We start from the raw sequence: 19,156 nt of genomic DNA, 5'->3' as shown, positions 1-19,156 counted from the left end.
CTGAATATGGCTACCCAGAAACACATTAGAACTAGATTTTCAAAAGCCAAATATAAGAAATTTTGAAGGAAAAGGAAAAAGGAGAGAAATTACATTTAAGGAAATCCCCAGGATATGATAGATGAATATTTCCAACAGAAACTTCTCAAACTAGGAGAGAAAGGGATGACACATTCAAAATGTGGAAACAAAAAACCTGTCAGTCAAGAACTCTACACTCAGTGAAGTAGTCCTTCAGAAATGAAAAGGGATAAAAACGTTCTCAAACAAACCAAAGTGAGGGAATTCAACACTGTGAGACCTGTCTTACAAGAAATGTTAAGGGAGTTCTTTGAGTGGAAGAAAATGATGTTAATTAACTTCATAAAAACATCAGGCGATAGTGTAGAACTCCTTGGTAATGGTAAACATGTAGTCAAAGTTAAAATCTACAACATGAAAATGATGTTGTATAATTCACTTATAACTCCAGTTTAAAACTTAGAAGAAAATAGCAAAAAAAAAAAAAGCCATAACAACAATAATCTGTTATTAGCTATACAACATAAGAGATACATAAATTTTACCATCAATAATCTAAAATTTGAGGGGAAAGAGAAGTAGAAGTGTAAAGCTTAGGGATTCTATTAAAATTTAGTCATTATTATTTTATTATTTTATTTTATTTTATTGAAACTTTATTTAGTTTTTAATGTTAAGCAGCAATTGTCCATTTTATTAATTTTAATATATTTAACAAATGTTTTCAGAGTGTCATAACACACTATTCCAGACACCATTTATCTACTGAATTAGGAGTAGATGACCCATGTTTCAGTGACATTTCAGTCTGATAAATCCTGAATAATAAATCATTTATTTGTATGTGTAAGCTTAAATATTTCTTCTCATAAAAGAATGGCAATATCATCTGGTTGGATGGGCCTAATGAGCTAATATATGTGAAGGGGTAATGTTGTGCCGCCCTCAAGAGAAGTAAGTTGTAACTGACAGGTTTTTGAGTGTGTACTACTTCTCTGGCTTCCCTACTCCAAGAACAAGTATTCTGATGTAATCAATATATCTGATATTCACTCCTTAACTTGCAACATTTTGAAGAGAACAAAGGACATGAAAATAAATAATTCCCAGAATGAGAAGTTGTCATTAGTTTAAAATAGGGTGCATAATTTCAGGATACCTTATGTAAGACTCAGGGTAAGCACAAAATAATTACCTGTAGTAATTATACACACACACACACACACACCATGATAAAGATGTCAAGTACAGTGATACCTAAAGACATCAAAACAAAACAAAACAAAACAGAACACAAAAAGATAGTAGGTTAAGAAACAAAGAACAATGGATCTACAAAACAACCAGAAAATAAATTAATAAAATAGCAATAATAAGTCCTTACCTATTAATTATCTTAAATATAAACAAATAATTCTCCATTCAAATACATAGAACAGCTGACGTTTAAAAGAAAGATCTAACGACATGCCGCCTAAAAGAGACTCATTTTAGTTTTAAAGGCACACACAGGGGGGTGCCTGGGTGGCTCAGTAAGTTAAAACTCTGCCTTCGGCTCAGGTCATGGTCTCAGGGTCCTGGGATCGAGCGCGACATCGGGCTCTCTGCTCAGCGGGGAGCCTGCTTTCTGCCTACTTATGCTCTCTCTCTCTCTCTAAAAAAAGAAAAAATAAATAAAAACACACACGGACTGAGAGTGAAGGGATGGAAAAAATGTATTTCTAGCAAATGGCAACAACCAAAAAAAAAATAAAAAAGAAAAGAAAAAAAGAAAGTATAGGTAGCTCTACTTATATAAGACAAAATAGACTTTAAAATAAAATAATAAAGAGGTACAGAAGGCTACTATATAATGATAAAAGGATCAACACATCAAGAATATGTGACAATTGTAAATATTTATGTACCCCAAATTGGAGCATCTAAATATATAAAGCAAACCATAACAGAACTAAAAAGGAAAAATAAACAGCAGTACAATAATAGTTGGGGACTTTAATACTCCACTCAACAATGGATACATCATCCAGACAGAATCAATAAAGAAACAGCAGATTTGGACAACACTGTAGAATAAACAGACCCAACAGATGTACAAAATACTCTGAGAACAGTACAATACACATTCTTCTCAAGTACACATGAAACATTTCCTAGGATAGACCTTAGGTTTGGTCATGAAACAAGTTTTAACAAATCCAAGAAAATTAAGATCTAGCAATTAACCTTTGTGACCACAGTGGCATTACACTAGAAGTCCATTACAAGAGGAAAACTAAAATTCACAAATGCATGGAAATGGAAGAGTTTTCTGAATGACCAATGAATCAGAGAACCAAGAGAGTTAGTTATTTGAAAAGATTACCAAAATTGATAAACCTTTATCTAAAATAACCTAGGGGAAAAAAAGAGGAATCAAATCAATAAAATTGTAAATTAGAAACTGACATGCAATAGATATCACAGAAATACAAAGGGTCTATAAGAGTCTGCTAGGAAGAACTGTACATCAACACAGTGGAAAATCTAGGAATAGAAAAATTCTTAGAAACATACAACCTACCAAGATGAATCAGGAAGCAATAGAAAATCTGACTGAACAATTGATAGAAAGGAGATTGAATTGGTAATCAATAATCTCTCCAAAAAGAAAAACTCAGGACCAAATGGCCTCACTGGTGAATTTTACCAAATATTTAAACAAGATTTAATTTTAATCTTTCTCATATTCTCAAAAAAATAATTAAGGGTAGGGAAAACTCTCACACTCATTTTCTGAGACAAGAATTACTTTGATAACAAAGCCAGAAAAGGATATCACCAGAAAACAAACCATACATCAACATCCCTCATGAATACAGATACAAAAGTTCTGCCTGAAATACTAGCAAACCAAATTCAGCAGCATGTGAAAGGATCATTCGCCATTACCAAGTGGGATTTAAACCTGGAATGCAAGGATGATTCAACACACACAAATCGATCAATATCCTATACCACATGAATAGAAAGAAAGGAAAAAAATCACAAGATATTTCCAACACAAAAAATATTTATTTGACAAAATTAAACAGTCATTCATGATAAAAACTCTCAATAATTTGGGTATAGAGGGCATATACCTTGACATAATGAAGGCCATATTTGACAAGCCCATAGTTAAGAGTACACCTGACACCAATATTTTAAGGCTTTTCCTCTAAGATTAGGAACAAGACAAGGGTTCCCATGCACACCACTCCTATTAAACATAGTACTAGAAGACATAGCCAGAGCAATCAGAAAAGAAAAAGAAAGAAAATATAGCCAATTATGGAAAGGAAGAGTAAAATTCTATTTGCAGATGACATGATTTTATGTACAGAAAATCCTGAAGACTCTACCAAAATATTACTAAATATAATGAATAAATTCAGTAAAGTTGTAGGATACAGAACATAAAAAATTAGTAACATTTCTATACACTAACAACAAATTATCTGAAAAAAATTTTTTAAAAAGATCTCCTTTATAATAGCATCCAAACCAATGAAATACTCAGGATTAAGTTTAGTTAAGAGGTGAAATTTCTCTACCCTTCAAACTATAAGATGTTGGTGAAAAAAAAAAAAAAGAGAGAGAGAGGATACAAATAAAGGGAAAGTTATTCTGTGTTCATAGATTGGAGGAATTAATATTGTTAAAACATCAGTACTACCAAAATCCATCTATGGATTCAACATAATCACTATCAAGACTCCAATAGCATTTCTTACAGAAGTAAAAAAAAAACAAAAAAACAAACCTTAAAATATATATATGGAACCATGAACTGACCCTGAATAAACAGCAATCCTGAGAAAAGAGTGGGAGGCATTATACTTTCTGATTTCAAGCTATATTACAAAGCTTTATCAATCAAAAGAATATGATATTGGCATCAAAACAGACAACAAAATGAAAAGAAAACCTATGGAATGGGAAAAATGGGCATATTATATATCTGATAAGGGATTAATATCCAAAATATATAAAGAACTCATACAATGCACAGTAAAAAATACCAAGTAATCAAACTAAAAAATTGGCAAAGGACCTGAATAGACATTTTCCCCCAAAATTATCAATGAATCACCAACAGGTACGTGAAAAGTTGAAAAGTTGCTGGGCTTCACTAGTTATTAGGGAAATGCAAGTCAGAACTGTAATGAGATTCACTTGACACCTACAGGAGTGCCATCACCCATTGACAAGAACAATAAGACTGCTTATAAGGAGGCTGTTAATGACAGTGTCGTGTTGGCATTACCACATCCCCACTGGACTTCTGATGTCTGCAACATCTGCCAAAATCAGAAGAGCCGAAGTTTAGTACCAGCCTCCTCCTTACCCTGTTAACAAGACTTGCTTTTCCCAAATCATATTTAAGCCAAACTTTTATTTTTTTTATTTTTTAACCTCTTTTTAAAAAAAAATTATTATTTTTTATTTTTTATAAACAAATAATATATTTTTATCCCCAGGTGTTCAGGTCTGTGAATCGCCTGGTTTACACACTTCACAGCATGCACCAAAGCACATACCCTCCCCAATGTCCATAACCCCACCCCCCTTCTCTCAACCCCCTCCCCCCAGCAACCCTCAGTTTGTTTTGTGAGATTAAGAATCACTTATGGTTTGTCTCCCTCCCAATCCCATCTTGTTTCATTGATCCTTCTCCTACCCACTTAAGCCCCCATGTTGCACCACCACTTCCTCATATCAGGGAGATCATATGATAAGCCAAACTTTTAATCTAAGAGTTTGGTGGTGAACAATTTTAATTATGCAGGAGATGTCCTGTGTTTGCCTATGTTGCTTCAGCTCATTCCTCCTGATGAACCCAGTCCCTGGGAGCCATGTGGAAAAGGGACAGACGTTTGATACAGCCCAGCTTTTTAGACAGAGGAGTGTGTTTTATCTCAGTCATCCGCCTGAGCAGCCTGTGGACAGCAGGAGCCAATGGCAGCCAAAGGTACTTCTCTTGACCGGTTCTCTTAGGTTACATGTGAAGCGCAGATCCACCAGGGCCTAGCACCCTCTTGGTGGCAGAGTCTGAAAGGGAATCAAGCCTTCCTGCCTGGGGACCAGAGCTCTAACGGCAATACCCAGGGTGCCCCTACCCCCCAAACAACTCTCCAAAGCCCATTGCCCTGGCATTTCAGAAAAGATGCCTGCCTTCGTTTGGGCTTACTGAGAAGCCCCTGTGTGGTTGTAGAATAACCGGGTATGTGTGTAAGGGCTCCAGACAGTCCCAAGTGCTCTGAATTTGGATCTCACCAGCCTGTTTACATCACCAGACCTCACATCCCTCAGGAGCAGCTGCGTTGGATACGCTGCCTGAGGGCCCCATTGCCCCCTCTCGGTGTTACTCAGAGCGGGATGCTTAACTGCAGAGCCTGGAGCTGATGGTTCTCAGGTCTGGGCCGAAGGGGTGTCCTGTAATTTCAGATGCTCTTGTTGCTAAAGCCCACAAACCCTTCTTTGACTCCTGTGGGAACTCAACAAAAAACTTACCTCGGGTTTTAGAAATAAGATTACCCCAAACTGTCAGAAATTATGTTTTGATTTCATTTTGCCCAGAACACTCCATCATCTACGTGCTCCGCTTTTAGGGAAACAAACTGGCGATGTGAAACAGGTTGTCCGGAAGAGGGAGCCCAAACCTCAAAAGATGCAAAAAGATCACTGAACAGTGTAACAATGTAGGGAGCGCGGAAGCCCAGAGCGAAGCCTCCCACCGGCCCTTCTGTGCGGGTACTAAGTGCTGGAAGACAGGGTCGTTGCCTGGAGGAGGCTGAAGGTCCTCCTGGCCTAGGAAAGAGAGCGGCCCGTGCTGGAAAGAGAGAGCTGACCTCCAAACAAGCCGGAATGCAGGCGAATCTATTAGAGAGGGCACGGATTGCATGGAGCACTGGGTGCGGTGCAAAAACAATGAATACTGTTACGCTGAAAAGAAATGAAAAATTAAAAATAAATAAATAAAAGCAATACAAATGCAATTTTATACAACTTACGCTTAAGTGGGGTTTTCTTGTAGGTGGGGTATGTTCACTGACAGGTAATAGCTTACTGAGTATCTTCTAATATTCTGATTTTGTGTTGTTGTGTTATTATTTTTGTTCCAGGATCCCAAGCGAGGAGTTTATATCTGGGCCCACATAAACAGGCAGGCACATAAAGCACCATTTAAAAGATAAATTATGATGACTAAATTGTCCAAAAAAGAAGAATTCATTTTTGGAGAAAATAATCTCATAATCTAATTTTTAGTTTTGATATATCCCTTCTTTGTATTACCAAATTACAGCACGTTATCTTTCTTATAAAATAAATTTGTTCATTTTCTACTATTTGTGACTAGAAAATACACTTGTACAAAACTCAAACAGAAATAATGTGAAAGCCTGACGATTCACAGAGCTGTACCGCTAGGGCAAATAATGCATTATATGTTAATAAAAATAATTAATAAAAAAGAAATAATAATAAATGATAGATAATACATAATCAGTAAATGCACGTTCATTTTCAGCACCCCCCCATGGCGATGAACTGTATGTCACATTTACCTTGCTTTCCAAACACATATGTACACACTGTATCGGACTACTTGCAGTCTACTTTCGGTACTTAACACCACATGCCTGTTTTATGGATTAACATAATTCAGCTATTTTACCGATGCATACAAGATATTCTGTGGTCTGGGTATATCATATTTATTTAATCAATTCCCACTTTACAGACATGAGGTCAGCTGCTCTAGGAAGCAGGCATGTGTGTAATGAACAGAGCTTTCTCTACATTCTCTGGGGGCTGAATTTTGCCTGGGGTGTGTGCAGGGTTTTGAGAGGATGCAGTGAATGAAGAAGGCAATCAGCAGTGGAGAGATCTAGGGAGATTGAGCAGGGGTTATCCTGGAGACTGTTGTGGGAAGGGAAGAAGGAGGTGGGAGGATTTCGAAAAATCACAGAAAATATGTTGCTCCCCAGCAAAGTTGTGTTCGGCCACCGACAAGGTGGAAATTCTACTTGGGAGGTGTGGCCACTATGAAACTGGGATGCCATCTACGTCTGTGTAGCTCCTTTTTGGAAAGTTTCAATGATTCTGCAAAATGGGACATAATTCTTGGGGTTCTCCTTACCTTGTAAAAGCAAACTTGAGAACCTTATTTTTATAGATTTTGCCTTATTTTACAGGTTTTAAAAAAAAATTTGTTTTAATTAGCCCATTTCAGACCAGAGATAGCTAGCTAGAAGGCACTGTATTTAAGAGAATATTCTCCACAGTAAGACTTACAAATATTTACTTAGAGTTGTTTTATTCTAGACACTAACTGGTGTTCTCTAATCTCTAGGTAAAGACCAAGGCCACCTCATCAGCCTACTAACTTTATTTTACCCACACACCCAGTTTGTACGTATGTCCTGACCATAAAGTCCTGACTGATCCCAGAGTCCCTGCTCTGTGACCATCATGTCCATGTTTAAAGTTACAGGGAGAGATCATTTAAAATATCTTCCAGTATTTGAAAAGAATCCAATTATACTTGAACATTCTTCTGTTGATTTGTTTTTCAGTTGTTCTGAAATCCCAGAGAGGGAGGATGTCGGCATGCTCCCATTTCACAGTGGACGGCAGCCCATGGCACAGAGCAGATGAGTCAGAGAAACTTATACTGTGCCTGGCCAACAGTAGAGGTGCGAGGCTATGCCATGTGCCCTCACGTGCATTGGGCTCTGAATATCACACAGATGGTTGTGCGCACTGTTACTGTCTGAACAAGCCATCCCCAAGTCACTGAGTAAACTCTTCAACACAACCAAAGTGTGTTTTTTGCCTATATGTCAGACTGTAACCAGTTAGATGACCAAGTGACCTGATCTTCCTGGAACCTCTTTTCCAAGGGGCCACTCATGGAATCTGTTTCTTTATGTGAAGAAAAAAAATTTATATATCTAAGTTTTCCTCGCTCCTCATTGCTATCTCACACACTCAACTAACTTGTTCTGAGTGAAAATCCAGTGAGCGCAATAGCTGCCTGCTCCTGAGCCCTTCATGTCTGCCCTGAATGTCGACAAAGTGTCCTGCGATGTGTGACATCTACTCCACAGAGACCTCTCTTTTCATAATGTTTATGTTCCAAAGAATGGCTTCCACCTAGAAGGCTGACAGAGGATGGTACTGGACCTGTTGCTTTTAGGGAATCCAATAGAGTCTAAAGCTCCATGGAAGTTTAGGGACTGGTTCCTGGGGGGACCAGCCAACCTGTTTTGTATTTGGAGCTGGAAGACACCAGGAGTGGAGACATGGCATGATTCCAGAGGACCCGAAGTTTGGAGTAGCCATCCTCAACATCCTCATGGGAGCCATGCTCTAACAGCAGCACTGAGCAGGAGTTACCTTGTGTCACCAGACGCGACATTGTGTGCTAAAGGTAGTTGGCTGTGTCTATTTTGTGCATCAGGCACAACCTTAGTTTTGGTAAAATATGAGAGTGAGAGTGAGTGATCATTACCCATGTTATCTGGTTCTATAAAGTCATCTGTCCTGTCACTGGAGCGAATGAAAATGCACCGATTAGGGGCTCACAAAGACAGTCTTAGGACAGCCTTTTCTTTTGTCTGGTGTGTCTTCTTCAGGCTGTACAACGAGTGTATTTGTTGGGTGTCGATGGCCACTGTTCTTCAATGGGGAGAGTGGTGACAAGAAATATCATCAACACAACACGGGCCCAGACCTGGGGTTCTGTCACAGAAGATCCCATTGGTCATTTGACAATAGTTCTGAGAGTTAATTTTTAATTTTTTCTTATTATTTTTATTACGTTAGTATTTAAAAATATTTCTGAAATCACAGGAGGACAGCTGTTATCGGACATACTGTCACTGGTTGATCTGCTTGTCCGATGCTTGCGAGTCATCTCAGAGGATGATTGCCTGCCCCTCCAGATTTAATCACTGCGTGGTTTCAGATTTGACTGTGCTTGAGGGTGTGTGGCGGCGTGTGTGCTGCCTGATAGCAATGAGTGGTGCTCACTGTGGCTACTGTGCTCTTGAGCCCAGCTGATTTAGGGCAGAGCCAGGGCAGCTGGGGGGCAGTCAGGAGGAAGGGATCCAACGTGGCACATGCGTGATTTTCTGGTCAATAGTTGCAGAGAATCACAGGAATTATTTTTCTCTGGTGTCTCTGTCTGAAAGCGAATTTTGCGATTTTGCTTTTGTTATTATATTTGTTTTCATTTTTATGTCTATTATTTAAATTGAAGTACAATTAACATGTAGTTTATATCCATTTCAGGTGTACAATATGATTCAATAATTCTATACATTTCTTAGTGCCCATCAGGGTAAGTGTGTCTTTTTTATTTTTAAAGATTATTTATTTATTTATTTGGCAGACAGAGATCACAAGTAGGCAGAGAGAGGGGGGAAGCAGGCTCCCTGCTGAGCAGAGAGCCAGATGCAGACCCACTGAACCACCCAGGTGCCCGAGGATAAGTGTGCTCTTAATTCCCTTTATATTACTCATTCCCCATGAATTTCCTCTCTGACAACCACCAGTTTGTTTTTCTGTATTTGAGTCTTTTTGTTTCATTTTTTCTTTATTCATTTATTTTGTTTCTTAAATAATGAATGAATGAAATCATATGTATTTTTGTCTTTCTCTAACTGACTTAGCATTATACCTCTATATCTATCCATGTTGTTGCAAATGGCAAGATTCCATTCTTCTTTATGGCTGAGTAATATTGATTTTATATATATCTATACATCTAGATACATATCTCACATCTTTTTCACTTGGGTTGCTTTCTCATCTAAGCAAAGATACTGAGCCCTAACTCTTCTTTGGGTCTTAATTTCCTTATGAAATATTCTGTGCCATGCAAAACATTTTATTAAATAAATTTGCATGCTCTTCTCTTAATCTGTCCTTGATAGTTTAATTTTTAGACCTACCTGGAGACCCTAAAAGGGTTGGCAGAAACTTTCTTCCTATATATCAGCTACTGTTCTATTATTATTAATTATATTATCAACTGAGAATGTACTTTTTGTGATTTAAATTTTATTACTTCAGACTTGTTATGATTTGTAGTCCAGAATGTGGTCTTTCATGTGCATTTGAGATAACTTGGGTTCTATTCTTAGAGGGAATGTTCTGTGAGCATCCATTGCTCAAGCTGGTTCTAAGTGCTGTTCAGTTCACCCATAACATATTTGATTTTCTGACTTTTTTTTTCTATCAATTAGTGAGTGAGGAATACTTAAATCTCTACCTAAAACTATGTTTTTACACCTTTTCTTTGAGATTTATGAGTTTTGCTTATGTGTTTTTAATGGATAAAAATTAAATCATAAAATGTAAAGTGATTTTAAAGCAAAAAATTCAGAGGAATATAGTCCATTCACAGTGTTGTACAACTAATATCTCTGTCTAGTTCAAAAATATTTCTATCACTCAAAAAAGCAATCTCATACCTATTAAGCATTCTCCTATCTCCCTGCTCCTCAGTGCTTAAAGACCATAATTATGTTTTCTGTGTCTGTCTTTACTTATTCTGGATATTTTGCATAAATGGAAGTACACAAAATGTAACTTTTGTGACTCATTTCTTTCACTTAGCTTGATTTCAGTGTTCATTGACATTGCAGAATGGATCAGCACTTGATTACTGATCAATCTCTGCTTGTTACATATTTATTCTGATTTTCGATTTCTTCTTTAGTCAGTCTTGGTAGTGTGTGTTTCTAGCAATTTTTCTATTTCATCTAAGTTATCCAGTGTGTTAGTGTACAGTTGTTCACATTATTCTCTTATAATCATATTTTATTTTTGTAAGTTCAGATGTAATGACCCCATTTTAATTTCCTATTTCAGTTACTTGATGTTTATCTCTTTTTCTTAGTCTAGCTAAAAGGTTTGTCAATTTTGTTGATCCTTTCAAAAGTCAAGTTCTGGTTTCATTAGTCCTTTCTGTTTTCCATCCTGTATTTCATTAATTCCTGCTTATGGTGACTATTTGCATGAAGTATATTTTCCATACTTTCTTTTTTTTTTTTTTTAAAGATTTTATTTATTTATTTGACAGAGAGAAATCACAAGTAGATGGAGAGGCAGGCAGAGAGAGAGAGAGAGAGGGAAGCAGGCTCTCCGCTGAGCAGAGAGCCCAATGCGGGACTCGATCCCAGGACTCTGAGATCATGACCTGAGCCGAAAACAGCGGCTTAACCCACTGAGCCACCCAGGCGCCCTATTTTCCATACTTTCACTTTCAATATATTTGTATCTTTTAATATCAAGTGAATCTATTGTAAGAAGTGCATATTTAATAATTAAAAAATACACTGAGCCAATCCTTAAATTTGATTAATGAATTTAATCTATTTATATTTATATTAATAAAGGACTTAACTCCTGTCATTTTGTTATTTACTTTCTCTATGTCTTTTTCCTTTTCTATACCTCATTTTCTATGATGGCTGTTTTTGGGGGATTTAATTGATTTTTCTTTTTGTAGTGTATCATATTGATTTCCTTCTCATTTCAACTTCTATACATTTTTAGGTAATTTTTAGTGGTTACCACTGGAATTACAATTAACACTATAGACATGAAATGCTCTAATTTGAATTGATGCCAGTTTAGTTTCAACAGATTAAAAAATCTCTGATCCTGTGCTGTCTTCTCCTTTATGTTGTTGTTGTCTAAAATTACATTTTTATACATTGTACACTGATTTAGATATATTTATAATCATTGTTTTATGCATTTGTCTTTTAAATATGTAGGAATTAAAATGAACAATTATAAACTGAAATTGTAAACTAAAAATACAATACTGCTAACTTTTATATTGGCCTACATATTTACCATTACCAGAGCTATTTGTATGGCCTTGACTTACCATTCAGTGTCTTCTCACTTCAGCTTGAAATTGATGGTTGTTGTTCTTATTCACACCAAGAAAAATGCCTTGAATGACCTTGTTTTTGTCTCTGTGCTTGACTGTGGGTCCTTCCTGTGTTATACTTCCTGGAGAGGTGGTCTTTTTGCATCTCTTGCTGCTTTCATCCTCAGTCCTTGGCAGTAGTCCCAGTCTTCACAAATATTCTTTGTCCTTCCACATGGGTAGAGTATCTTTTACTTTCCCCACTTTGTTCCTTTGTTTCCAGTGTGTACCTACTAACATCTGAGACTTATGATTTTGAGGCCTTTCCTCTGGATTATATGGAGCTCTGCATTATATGTCTCAGAGAAGACTAAGTGAGTCCTGTTTCTACTTCAGGCATTTGTCTTTTCCAGTTTTTGAGTTGTTTGCTTGCCATGAAAATACCATTTCTGATGCGGTCAAGAAAGTCACTGATATGGAGTTTGTTCAGGTTTTGTCTTTTAAGAATGGAACAATAGCTTTCTAACTCTATGTCTCTGAGGTGAATGTTCTTTTCTTTTCTTTCTTTCTTTCTTTTTTTTGTCTTTTTTTTCTCTTTTATTTATTTTCAGCATAGCAGTATTCATTATTTTTGCACCACACCCAGTGCTCCATGCAATCCATGCCCTCTCTAATACCTACCACCTGGTTCCCCCAACCTCCCACCCCCTGCCCCTTCAAAACCCTCAGATTGTTTTTCAGAGTCCATAGTCTCTCATGGTTCACCTCCCCTTCCAATTTCCCTCAACTCCCTTCTCCTCTCTAACACCCCATGTCCTTCATGCTATTTGTTATGCTCCACAAATAAATGAAACCATATGATAATTGACTCTCTCTGCTTGGCTTATTTCACTCAGCATAATCTCTCCCAGTCCCGTCCATGTTGCTACAAAAGTTGGTTATTCATCCTTTCTGATGGAGGCATAATACTCCATAGTGTATATGGACCATATCTTCCTTATCCATTCGTCCATTGAAGGGCATCTTGGTTCTTTCCACAGTTTGGCGACCATGGCCATGGCTGCTATGAACATTGGGTTACAGATGGTGAATGTTCTTTTCATTCTCTTGTTTGATTTTCACCATGTGTGGTAGCTAATCCTCATGTTTTGTGCTTCAGTTGAGATGGTTCTATTTTTTGAAGATAGATATATATTTCTGCTTCTTATTCCCTTTCTAAAAATTGTAGTATAGTTGAGACACAACAGTACATTAGTGTCAAATGCACAACATAGAGATTCAACATATAATGTTATGTTATGCTTACACTGTATTATGCTTATTGCAAGTGTAGCTACCACTTGTCACCATATGACGCTATTACAATATCATTGATTATATTACTGATGCTTTACTTTTCATTCTCATGATGTATTCATTCCATAACTGGAAGCCTTCACCCATTTTGCTCATCCTCCTACCCCCTTCCATGTGGCAACCATCGGTTTGTTCTCTGTATTTATAGGATTGATTCTGCTTTCATTCATTTGTTAATTTTTTTGGGATCCCACATATAGTGAACTCATATTTGTCTTCCTATTTGTCTGCTATTTGTTTTTATCTATCTGACTTATTTCATCTAGTATATATCTTCTATGTCCTATTCTCTCTTATATGGAATGCATTTGTGGGAGAAGAGGCAGTATCATCTTACTCTATCACTTTATGTATTTATTTATTTAAAATTTCCTCCTTTTTATTCATCAGAGAAAAAAGTTACCACAATTGAAACTAAGCCTGTCTCAATAACATTAGCATGTACAAACATATACCCAACAATGCTGCTAACTTATTATGGCAAATTCAGTAATCAAAAGATCCAGGAAAAAGAGAAAACTCAAACATTTTCTTTGTTATCATTTCCTTAATGATAGCTCAAGAACCTATGATTTCTCTCATAAAACTCTAAGAGCACATCAGGTAGGTCCAGGAAATATTTTAGCCCAAGGAAGCTTTTTTTTTTTTTTTTTTTAAGATTTTATTTATTTATCGGGGGTGGGGAGAGCGAGCACAGGCAGACAGAATGGCAGACAGAATGGCAGGCAGAGGCAGAGGGAGAAGCAGGCTCCCCGCTGAGCAAGGAGCCCGATGTGGGACTCGATCCCAGGACGCCGGGATCATGACCTGAGCCGAAGGCAGCTGCTTAACCAACTGAGCCACCCAGGCGTCCCCAAGGAAGCTTTTAATGTAGAATATTATTACTTTAGATATTAGAAGATATTCAGATATATTATTAATCTGAAAATTCATTATTTGCAACAAGCCTCTATGCCTTACAGAATTATTTTTTATAAACAACTATTACTTAGATTAAAATTTTTACATTTGAAAATGCAGACTTTTTATTCTCTTTTTTTCTTTCTTTAAATTTCTTTTAAGTGTTCCAGAATTCATTGTTTATGCACCACGCCCAGTGCTCCATGCAATATGTGCACTTCGTAATACCCACCACCCCTCCAAAGTCCTCAGATTGTTTTTCAGAGTCCACAGTCTCTCGTGGTTCATCTCCCCCTCCAATTTCCCCCAAACTCCCTTCTCTCTCCATCTCCCCATGTCCTCTGTGTTATTCCTTATGCTCCACATATTTGTGGAGTGAAACCATATGGTAATTGACTCTCTCTGCTTGACTTATTTCCCTCAGCATAATCTCCTCCAGTCCTGTCGATGTTGATACAAAAGTTGGGTATTCATCATTTCTGATGGAGGCATAATACTCCATTGTATATATGGACCACATCTTCCTTATCCTTTTGTCTGTTGAAGGGCATCTTTGTTCTTTCTACTGTTTGGTGACTGTGACCAATGCTGCTATGAACATTGGGGTACAGATGGCCCTTCTGTTCACTACATCTGCATCTTTGGGGTAAATACCCAATAGTGCAATTGCAGGGTTATAGGGTAGCTCTAGTTTTAATTTTTTGAGGAACATCCACACTGTTTTCCAAAGTGGCTGCACCAACTTGCATTCCCACCAACAGTGTAAGAGGGTTCCCCTTTCTCCACATCCTCTTCAACACATGTTGTTAACTGTCTTGTTAATTCTGGCCAATCTAACTGTGTAAGGTGATCTCTTGATGTGGTTTTGACTTGAATGTCTCTGATGGCCAGTGATGATGAACATTTTTTCATTTATCTGATAGCCATTTGTATGTCTTCATTGGAGAAGTGTCTCTTCATGTCTTCTGTCCATCTTTTGACACGATTATCTATTTTGTGTGTGTTGAGTTTGAGGAGTTCATTATGGATCCTTGATATCAGCCGTTTGTCTGTAGTATCATTTGCAAATATCTTCTTCCATTCTATGGGGTGCCTCTTTGTTTTGTTGACTCTTTCCTTTGCTGTGGAGAATCTTTTGATCTTGATGAAGTCCCAAAAATTCATTTTCACTTTTGTTTCCTTTGCCTTTGGAGACATATCTGGAAAGAGTTTCTGTGGCCAATGTTGAGGAGGTTACTCCCTATGTTCTCCTCTAGGAATCTGATGGATTCCTGCCTCATGTTGAGGCCTTTTGTCCATTTCGAGTTTATCCTTGTGTGTGGTGTAAGAGAATGGTCGAGTTTCATTCTTCTACACATAGCTGTCTATTTTTCTCAGCACAATTTATTGAAGAGACTGTCTTTTTTCCACTGTATCTTTTTTCCTGCTTTGTCAAAGATTATTTGACTATAGAGTTGAGGGTCCATATCTGAGCTCTCTACTCTGTTCCACTGGTCTATGTGCCTGTTTTAAAAAATAAAAATTAAAAAAAAATACAGACTATTGAGAATTTTTTTCTATTACTCCACCACTTTAAAACCAGATTTTAGCATTGTTTTGATGCAAATTTACTTAATCCATTGTGTAGGAACATTAATATATTCTTATTATTAGAAAAGAGAGAGCCTGGTAACAAGACTTAATTTGCTGCCAGAATAAGTTACTACAAATCCTTTGTTTTATGTTATTAAATAAATTATTAAAAAAAATAAGTCTTACCTCTGACAAAAGCTTTTACTTTTTACATTCACTCAGAAAATTTGGAAGAAAGTTAGTCGAAGATAATATGGTGGCTTAAGAGGAAAGAAGAAAGGATGAACAATTTACTATTAAACATTAAACTTTTGGGTAAAGTGGGGAGTTGCTAATAATTATTTTTAAAAAGATTTTTATTTATTTGTGAAAGAGAAAATGAATGAGAGAGAGAGAGAAAGAGAGAGAAAGCACAAGCAGGGAGCCCAATGTGGGGCTCTATCCCAGGACACTGATCATAACCTGAGCTGAAGGCAGATGCTTAACTGACTGAGTGACCCAGGTGTCCCTCACCAGTAATTTTTTTTTTAATTTTTTATTTTTTATAAACATATATTTTTATCCCCAGGGGTACAGGTCTGTGTTCACCAGGTTTACACACTTCACAGCACTCACCAAAGCACATACGCTCCCCAATGTCCATAATCCCACCCCCTTCTCCCAAAACCCCTCCCCCCAGCAAACCTCAGTTTGTTTTGTGAGATTAAGAGTCACTTATGGTTTGTCTCCCTCCCAATTCCATCTTGTTTCATTTATTCTTCTCCTACCCACTTAAGCTCCCATGTTGCATCACCACTTCCTCTTATCAGGGAGATCATATGATAGTTGTCTTTCTCTGCTTGACTTATTTCGCTAAGCATGATACGCTCTAGTTCCATCCATGTTGTCGCAAATGGCAAATTTCATTTCTTTTGATGGCTGCATAGTATTCCATTGTGTAAATATAACACGTCTTCTTCATACATTCATCTCTTGATGGAAATCTAGGTTCTTTCCATAGTTTGGCTATTGTGGACATTGCTGCTATAAACATTCGGGTGCATGTGCCCCTTTGGATCACTACGTTTGTATCTTTAGGGTAAATACCCAGTAGTGCAATTGCTGGGTCATTGGGCAGTTCTATTTTCAACATTTTGAGGAACCTCCATGCTGTTTTCCAGAGAGGCTGCACCAGCTTGCATTCCCACCAACAGTGTAGGAGGGTTCCCCTTTCTCCGCATCCTCGCCAGCATCTGTCATTTCCTGACTTGTTGATTTTAGCCATTCTGACTGGTGTGAGGTGATATCTCATTGTGGTTTTGATTTGTATTTCCCTGATGCCGAGTGATATGGAGCACTTTTTCATGTGTCTGTTGGCCATCTGGATGTCTTCTTTGCAGAAATGTCTGTTCATGTCCTCTGCCCATTTCTTGATTGGATTATTTGTTCTTTGGGTGTTGAGTTTGCTAAGTTCTTTATAGATTCTGGACACTAGTCCTTTATCTGATATGTCGTTTGCAAATATCTTCTCCCATTCTGTCAGTTGTCTTTTGATTTTGTTAACTGTTTCCTTTGCTGTGCAAAAGCTTTTGATCTTGATGAAATCCCAATAGTTGATTTTGCCCTTGCTTCCCTTGCCTTTGGCGTTGTTCCTAGGAAGATGTTGCTGCGCCTGAGGTCAAAGAGGTTGCTGCCTGTGTTTTCTCAAGGATTTTGATGGATTCCTTTCACACATTGAGGTCTTTCATCCATTTTGAGTCTATTTTTTGTGTGTGGTGTAAGGAAATGGTCCAATTTCATTTTTCTGCATGTGGCTGTCCAATTTTCCCAGCACCATTTATTGAAGAGGCTGTCTTTTTTCCATTGGACATTCTTTCCTGCATTGTCGAAGATTAGTTGACTGTAGAGTTGAGGGTCTATTTCTGGGCTCTCTATTCTGTTCCATTGATCTATGTGTCTGTTTTTGTGCCAGTACCATGCTGTCTTGATGATGACAGCTTTGTAATAGAGCTTGAAGTCTGGAATTGTGATGCCGCCAACATTGGATTTCTTTTTCAATATTCCTTTGGCTATTCGAGGTCTTTTCTAGTTCCATATAAATTTTAGAATTATTTGTTCCATTTCTTTGAAAAAGATGGATGGTACTTTGATAGGAATTGCATTAAATGTGTAGATTGCTTTAGGTAGCATAGACATTTTCACAATATTTATTCTTCCAATCCAGGAGCATGGAACATTTTTCCATTTCTTTGTGTCTTCCTCAATTTCTTTCATGAGTACTTTATAGTTTTCTGAGTATAGATTCTGTGCCTCTTTGGTTAGGTTTATTCCTAGGTATCTTATGGTTTTGGGTGCAATTGTAAATGGGATTGACTCCTTAATTTCTCTTTCTTCTGTCTTGCTGTTGGTGTAGAGAAATTCAACTGATTTCTGTGCATTGATTTTATATCCTGACACTTTACTGAATTCCTGTATAAGTTCTAGCAGTTTTGGAGTGGAGTCTTTTGGGTTTTCCACATATAGTATCATATCATCTGCGAAGAGTAATAATTTGACTTCTTCTTTGCCAATTTGGATGCCTTTAATTTCCTTTTGTTGTCTGATTGCTGAGGCTAGGACCTCTAGTACTATGTTGAATAGCAGTGGTGATAATGGACATCCCTGCCGTGTTCCTGACCTTAGAGGAAAAGCTTTCAGTTTTTCTCCATTGAGAATGATATTTGCGGTGGGTTTTTCATAAATGGCTTTGATGATATTGATTTATGTGTCCTCTATCCCTACACTTTGAAGAGTTTTGATCAGGAAGGGATGCTGTACTTTGTCAAATGCTTTTTCAGCATCTATGGAGAGAATCATATGGTTCTTGTTCTTTCTTTTATTGATGTGTTGTATCACATTGACTGATTTGCGGATGTTGAACCAACCCTGCAGCCCTGGAATAAATCCCACTTGGTCGTGGTGAATAATCCTTTTAATGTACTGTTTAATCCTATTGGCTAGTATTTTGGTGAGAATTTTTGCATCTGTCTTCATCACGGATATTGGTCTATAGCACTCTTTTTTTATGGGATCCTTGTCTAGTTTTGGGATCAAGGTGATGCTGGCCTCATAAAATGATTTTGGAAGTTTTCCTTCCATTTCTATTTTTTGGAACAGTTTCAGGAGAATAGGAATTAGTTCTTCTTTAAATGTTTGTAGAATTCCCCCGGGAAGCTGTCTGGCCCTGGGCTTTTGTTTGTTTGGAGATTTTTAATGACTGTTTCAATATCCTTACTGGTTATGGGTCTGTTCAGGCTTTCTACTTCTTCCTGGTTCAGTTGTGGTAGTTTATATGTTTCTAGGAATGCATCCATTTCTTCCAGATTGTCAAATTTGTTGGCGTAGAGTTGCTCATAGTATGTTCTTCTAATA

The sequence above is a fragment of the Mustela nivalis genome (genome assembly GCF_964662115.1).
Source record: "Mustela nivalis genome assembly, contig: HAP1_SCAFFOLD_702, whole genome shotgun sequence".
Lineage (NCBI taxonomy): Eukaryota > Metazoa > Chordata > Mammalia > Carnivora > Mustelidae > Mustela > Mustela nivalis.
Note: the sequence above shows the minus strand (reverse complement) of the source record.